Source organism: Pteropus vampyrus, unplaced genomic scaffold (genome assembly GCF_000151845.1).
Source record: "Pteropus vampyrus isolate Shadow unplaced genomic scaffold, Pvam_2.0 Scaffold19, whole genome shotgun sequence".
Classification (NCBI taxonomy): domain Eukaryota; kingdom Metazoa; phylum Chordata; class Mammalia; order Chiroptera; family Pteropodidae; genus Pteropus; species Pteropus vampyrus.
Window position 1 is genome coordinate 1,722,252 of NW_011888800.1, and position 7,885 is coordinate 1,730,136.

General features: G+C 38.3%; 1 pseudogene; it reads right to left on the bottom strand.

The window, feature by feature from the left end:
• Positions 1 to 512: 512 nt before the first annotated feature.
• On the bottom strand, positions 513 to 631 carry LOC111736363 (annotated as a pseudogene).
• Between the last annotated feature and the right edge of the window lie 7,254 nt (positions 632 to 7,885).

Consider the following 7,885-nt stretch of genomic DNA (forward strand, 5'->3'; position numbering starts at 1 on the left):
ATGAGGACAGAGCCTCATGATTCCATCTGGGCCAAGGTGAGTTATTGCCAAGAATAACCTGGCATCAGGGGATTCAAACTCTTTGCCTTCGAGCTCTGACATTCCAGTAAGAGCTGAGTTGGAGCTGCCACAGGGAAGCTCAGCAGTCTGAGGACAGTAAATACAGTCTGGCACTTGGTTGGAACTAGAGTGTGGCTCAAAAATGATCTCAATGAATAAAACTTGGTAGCAGTTTTTTTTAAACAAACGTATGCATGGTGCTAAATCTTTTTGTATTAGGACTTGCATTTGGTTGCTGCGCACTTTGGGTTCCCAATAATCACCCAAGACTGCTCCAGTTGACATCTTTTCTTCAGAAAGAGTATTTTCCCAGGAGCCTAGGTGCCTGTATATATGTTAATATACTTGTTTGTTTGTTTGTTTGTTTTAGGTGAGGCAACCCTTGGTTGACCTCACAGATTACAAGGAACTTGTCAGCTTACAATCCCTTATTATTATTTTTATTGTTTTTACACCTGTAGCACCTGGTCTTCCTAGGTGGTCTCCCATCCAAGTACTAACCAGTCCCAACCCTGCTTAGCTTCCAAGATTAGATGGGATCGGGCTTGTTCAGGGTGGCATGGCTGTAGACAATATACCTGCTATTTTTAAGAGGAGGATGTCTGTGTTCTTCACTTAAAGTACCTCAAAGCAATGCACACAGAACCCAATGTAAAACCTCAATGAGAGCAAACGACAGTCGCTATGGAAGTTCCAGACTCACTCCAGATCTACAGAGGTTGTTAATGTGTGTAACTCAGAGTATGATCATAATAATATTATCAATGGAGGCTTTCTCTACATCGGATACAATGTTATATACTGTATGTTTAATCTTCACAACATCCCTATTAGAGTCTCTCACCATCCTCATTCTACAGAAGAGAACACTGATGTTAAAATTCAAGCAAAATGAACCTGACTCCGAAACTCATATTCTTAATCTCAATGCTATATATATATATATGTATATATATACACACACACATATATATATACACATTCAATTGTATATATACACTCACTGATCTTGATATCATATATATATGTGTGTATACATATATACATATGTATACACCTCACTAAATGATGGTGACCAAGGTGAGGTACTATGAGAGAAAAGGAATTTCATCTTGACTTAAACTTCTCTGGGCTTCTACTCTCTATAGCAACAGACTCCTTTCTCTACCAATAATAACATGATGAGCAGTGTGTGCTCAAGAGATTTATTTTGGGTCAACCTGTTCCTTGGCATGTCCTATTGAAATAGTCAAATACCTAAGGCATTGCTCAGACCCAGCTGCCAGTGCCTGCAGTCACTAATCCATAAAGGAAAGAGATCTCTCCCAACACAAGCTAGGAGAGACCCAAGCCAAATCAAGTAAAAAACAGGCGACTCAAGAAATATGAACGGCATCTGAATAGCTCATACGTTCAGCTGCTATGCATTGGACACATAATTGAGTACTGAGCTTTGGCATTTCCATGTGTCTCCTTCCCTTCCTCACACTCGTACCCTTCACCACCACCCCACCCCACCCCGCCCCGCCCGCACCATCAACCAGTTGTCTGGCAAACTGCTCTCCAGTTGGCTGGCCTCTCTCTCCATACTTACAGATAAATATGTGACTCTGAGTACACATTACATATAATTTCACTTAACATGAGAGAGTAGGCTTTATGATAGGGAACTAATGACCTTATCCCTTAGGAGGTGAAAGAAGGAACAGAGTGCACCTTCTCTTCTGCACAACAAATGTCTTAGTGTCAGGGCATTTATCCGGTGCTATAGGCAGTGAGTCACAAATTTTAAAGTGCACAAAAATTACCCAAAGATCTTATTAAAATGCAGAATTTGACTCACTAGGTGCATTTCTATCAAGCATCGAGGTAATGGCACTGGGCCTCGTCTGAGAACTGTACTTCAAATAGCAAAGGCCTAGAGTAAGAAGAAGGTGATAGGGATGAAAGGATTATGGGGGAAAGGAAGGGGAGAACAGACCTCTAAAAGACACTACTGAGTTGCTACAAAGAAAAGGGAAAGTAAGACAGGTATGATGTGAGCTCTGCTTTATCCTGGCAAAACTACATATAATAGAACTATAGAACACTAATTCTCCTCAGAATTTGTGGACTAATCTAGGGATGTCTTGGTCCTAGATAGGTTATTATTGTGGAATGGTCTAGCTGAATGCTTCTAAACCCCAGTTGTATTTTAGAATCACTGGAGTGTTGGAAATGTATTCATGCTAGATTTTCAACCAAAGAATTAAGTCTTAATATCTGGAAACAGGGCTTTAGCTTCAAGTTTGTTTTTTGTTTTTGTTTTTGGTTTTAATCCCTCCAAGCTGAGAAACTTTGGTTTAACTGCTCCATGTGGCAAAGGTTACTCTGCACAAAAAAAGTTTGGACAAAGGAGCTGGAAGAGGGCTAAGTTCAGAGTCAGAGTCGATGGAACAGGTCGCCCTTCTTGGCTGAGGAACTGAAGCTTGGTCATTTGGCTATTTAGGGATTGCCAGATTCTCCTTGCAGATGATTTTCAGAGTAATACCAGATGGACTCATGAACAGAACATTTCCAGCCCAAGTCTGGTCACGAACCTTCCTTGCCTCTCAGATAGTCTATTTTTCCCTTTCTTGTTTTATGTGTTACCGAAGGTCATGCTATTTGGATAAAGTTTTTCTTAGAAGTCTGAGGAGACTGTTAGGTATTTGGCCTTAGAAAGATCACTCAGACTCCATCCTTGGCCTCCAGATCTTCTTGTCGATCCAGATTTACAGAAGTGCCTCCATTCCAGACTAGATCTAGAGAACTGAGAGGACAGAAGTGCCTATTCCTTGCTCTGAATTCACTCCCTGAGGTGCTGCATGATGAGATAGTATGGAAGTAGTTGAACTTCCTGATTCATTGTTTCATTATGATCAACCCACAGAAACCATATACGTTAGGGTTCTCCAAACAGAACCAATAGAATATATATGTATACAAGCGATTTGTCATAAGGAATTGATTCACATGATTATGGAGGCCAAGAGGTCCCAAGATCTGGAGTCAGCAAACTGGGGATCCAGGAAACTGGGTGATGTAGTTTCAGTCCAAGTTCAAGTGTGGAAGCAGGAGACACCGATGTCCTAGCTCAAAAACAGGCAGGCTGAGAAAGCGTGAATTCTCCTTTACACTGCTTTTTCGATTTTATTCAGGCTTCTAAAGGTCCCCTACACATTCCAAGGTTAATCTCTTTCAGGAACACCCTCACAGACACAGCCAGGGTAATTTTTTAACCAAAAATCTGGGTACCCTATAGCCCAGTCAAATTGATACATAAAATTAACCATCACCCCTAAGAATTTCATAGAGATTTGGAGACAGCTTCATTCTTTACCATTTCCTGAGAGACGCTGCCAAGGGAAACTGAGCAATTTGCAACTAGGTTGAAATTTAAGTATTATCTTAAACATCATATTTAAATCTTTACCCCTCGACAACAGTTTTATCAAACGCTATTTAATTATTTATTTGATCTTTTTACCCTAGCTTCTAGAATGTCATTATCAGATGACTACAAGCTCTCTGTTGCAGCCAAGGTCCCTGCTTTTTTTTTTCATGTCCTGTTATTCCTCCATCTATCTCTCCTCATTCCCATCTAAGTTTCATCAGTCCTCCAGGAGGGCCACTTATGTTTCACGCTCTTCCATGAATCACATAGTAGTCACTCCAGCTCACTATAATTTCTGTTTCTTTGGGCTAGTTACTAATGTCCATATGGCTTTCTTGGCACTTTATCACATATTACCTCATCCTCCTTATATTGAAGCAGTAAGTCAAAACAATTAAAAGCATGGACATTGGAGTTATATATATATCTAGGTTCAAATCTGGCATTGCCATTTATTGGCTGTGTGACTATGGGTAGGTATTTAACTTCTCTGAATTTTAGGCTGTGCATTAATAAAATGAGAATCATAATAGCCTACCTTGCAGAGTAGTAGTAAAGGTTAAATCAATGAGAATAATGATAGTATCACCTTATCGTATACGTGACTCACACTGTCCTATCTAGAGTGTGATGATCAAAGAACACAGTCAAATTAAAAAGCATTAATATCAAAATAACTTGACTTTTTTACTTACATTTCTCTGTACTTGGAAGGAACATATATAGTCCCCAACAAACCTTTTACAATCCCCTTTCTTTTCTTATACATTTTCCTTACACCCACAGCTGTTCAGATCTTTTCTTTTCAAAATTTTCAACTAACTCCTCTCCCAGTTCTAGGTCATAAAATCTTGCCGTTTTACTTCTACCCTTTCTTCTCTCCCATCCAGTCCTGTGCCTGTCTACCCACTTGTAAATATGCATAACGATGCAGTCAGATCTGGCGAAGGTGAGAAAGGGAGAAAGGCCAATAAGCATAGGAATAAGACCGGACACTCATGAGTTACATTTGTTCTGCCACATGTGTAAAGAATTTAGCAGTACCTGACACAGAGTACATGCCCCACAAAGGGCAGCTCCTATTATTTTATTGCTATCATATATTGCAGAATAAAACAAGAATAATATTTATTTTCTTTATAAATATGCAGTTTCTTCAACTAGATTACACTCTTTTAAGGAAAGAACTTTATTATACTTTTTTCTACTCTACACCAGTGCTGCCCAGTAGAACTTTCAGCTGGAAATGGTTTGCCATCTGTGCTGTCCAATATGATAGCATTAGCTACATGTAAGTATTGAGTACTTGAAACATGGCTAGTACAACCAAAGATCTGATTTTCTTATTTTACTGAATTTACTGAATTTACATTATGAAGTCCAATGTGACTAGTGGCTTCCATACTGGACAGACCTGACAGTGCCTACCGTAGCACATTGCATAAAGTAGTCATTTATTAACTGGATGGATGAATAAATGATTAAATGAACCAAACTATAAATTATACATGTTACGGTGTTTATATCTTTACAAGTAGATAATTTTACAATCTACTTACATAGGTGGGCAGTAGTTACTTTCCTGTTGCTTTATACTCTGAATACTTTTCTTGCCACGGGAAAAATAGCAAACATTAAAACAAACAAGATTCCATATTTAGGTTTCACTTTTTCTTAGCTCAGTATAAATTCATTCTGACTCTGAGGTCAGCCTCTTTTGTTTTTCAGAAATAAAAAAAAACAAACTGTGATGTACATGTTTTATTTAATGGTGGGTCTTGTTATGACATTTCCCTTTAGGAATGAAAGAAGAGATAAGTTATTGTCAATGCAGCCACAAGCAAATGCAACCATCTTCCTCAGCACTGAAGGGAAATGTCAAAAAGAATTAATCATGCATTAAAGATTCATGGCCATGTTATCCCTCTCATATATTGAAGGACTGGGTTGTGCTCAAATACTTATGGACTATTATGAGATAGTAGGAGCTTGGCAGCCTTGAAATAACATTTATATCAGTAGCTCTATGACCTCACTGTCTCAATACGAAGATAAAAAGCAATATTTCATTGATGTTTCATCTAGGTGATGGTTGTTTTTAAGACTATTGAGCCTTGTAAAAGAATATCTTCATGCAGTTGAATTTATTTCTTCATACTTTTGTTTTTTAAAACATCACATTTCAACAAGGCCCTATATATTTGGGTCTATTTTCTCCTTTTACAATGACAATTAAGAAACCAAAATAAAAGAAGTCATAAAGAGATTCCCAAAACAAGGTGAGAGGGGAAATTTATGTTCAATTTGAACAGAATTAAGAATCGAGTAATCCAAAGACATCATGCTTGGTGAAATAAACCAAACACAAAAGGACAAATATTGCATAATTTAATTTTTTATGAAATATCTAGAATAGGAAAATTTCTAGAAAGTAGATTCAAGGTTACCAGAGATTGGAGAGAAGGAAGAATGGGGAGTATTACTTAATAGTTAGAGTGTTTGTTTGGGGGATGCCAAAGTTTTGGAAACAGAAAGTAGTGATGGTTGCACAACATTGCAAAAGTAATCAATGCTGTGAAATCAGACACTTAAAAATTGTTAAAATGGCAATTTTCATGTTATATCTATTTTACCACAATAAGAAAAAGAATAGAATTGAGTAACCCAATAAGTCTCACATAAAAGAAAAATAACACTGTTTGGGAAAGGTCAATAGTCAAGTTCAACCCAGGTATTTAACTCAGCAAAGTCATATTGAAAACACCTAATTTTGGGACTTTGATTTTGACAGGTAACATTCTATGGGGAAACAAGGTTGTCTTCCAAACAACTGAAATGAAATAATACCTAATAGCATTAAATAGGAGTCAGAGAAAAGGATGTTAATAGGTTTGGGGAAAGACTGCCGGAGGGCATCCTTCACTTTCAGGTGATATACTCGAATACAGTTATATCCTCCCACAAACATCTCTTGGGGCCACCGGGAGGAAAAAAACGAGGGGCTGGAACCAGTGAACTGACTTAATGTGACATTTCTTGAGTCTTATGTGACTGTGGTATGACATTCATACTGGAAAGGACTCTCAGGGGCATTTATTCATCCCTTTGACTTGCAACAGGATTGCAATTAAACCCTCTCAAGCTGAGAACTTACACTTTTTCTGACGACCTCCAGAATGATCCTCTGGATGTCTAATTCACATCTGCTAATGGGAGCTTAATCTGCTCTTTCTTTCTTGCCTAATTGGAATTCGATAGGAAGCCATCATCTTCTTGTTACCCTCAAGTTTCTCATCTGTCTCTTACAACAGAGCCTAGAAATGATAAGGTATTTCAGGAAGGATATAATTAATGATTCATTTACTATATGTAGCAATCAAGATTCAGGCAAGAAAGCAGAGCCAAGATTATTAGGACTGGAATAAGGGATTTATTATAGGAATAAGACCATATACTAGTATGGGAGAAGCAGAGAAAGGTCGATAAGGAAGAGTCGAAGCATCAAAGTGTTGCCAGCCAGTTCAATTGAAGCACTGACATGGATGACATGTTGGACCTTTCAGGGAAATCTGAGTAGCCAAGCATGCCTAGCTGACAGCCTAGGGCCTTAAGGAGAAGCTTGTGGAAAGGTCTAAGGGAGGCTATGCCTCTGTGCAGCTATCTGGGGCCATCGCCAAGCACATGGAGGGCTTGGTGCCACTGCTGGTCAGCAAAGCTAGAGGTTAAGAAGCTGATCAGGAAGCAGAGCAGAGGAGAGCAAGAACCAGTGAAAACCTGCCAGATACCTCTGCTTCTGTCAGTCCCCATATATGACCACGCAACTTCATGATTTGCTTTGCTTCCATTCTCCAAGTCTCACACAAGTTTCTCCTTTGACAAATTCTAACTCTGAACCATGCAGTTATCAGCATAACCCAAGTTGAAATAGCACAATTTAGCATATTGTGTCACCTTTCTATGTCTTACAACTAATGTCTAAACTTAAGCTTAAATAAAGACATTGAAAATGTTCCTCAAATTAGAATAGAGAAAGCTCTTATCCATCCTCTTTTTGCCCTGTCCAGGTGAATAAAAGATTGAAAATTGATTAAAAATAATCAATAATATTTCACTTCGTTCCTCCTGACACTGTTCATTTACTTCATGGTAATTGATTGTAGAAAAAGATAGCACTTTGTTACTCCCCATTATGTCAAGCTGAGTCACAAGTCTGTCATTTCACATTTTCAGTTCAACAAATTGAGCAGTTTCTAAATTAGCTGTTTTTACAGAATGCCCAACATCTAGAAGTAGAGTATTGTTGGCAGTGAAAAAAGCTTAGAAACAACCAAGATATCCATCATTAGGAGAGTGGTTAAATAAATTATGAAACGAACATGCAATGGAATACTATTTAGCCCTTGGGGGAAA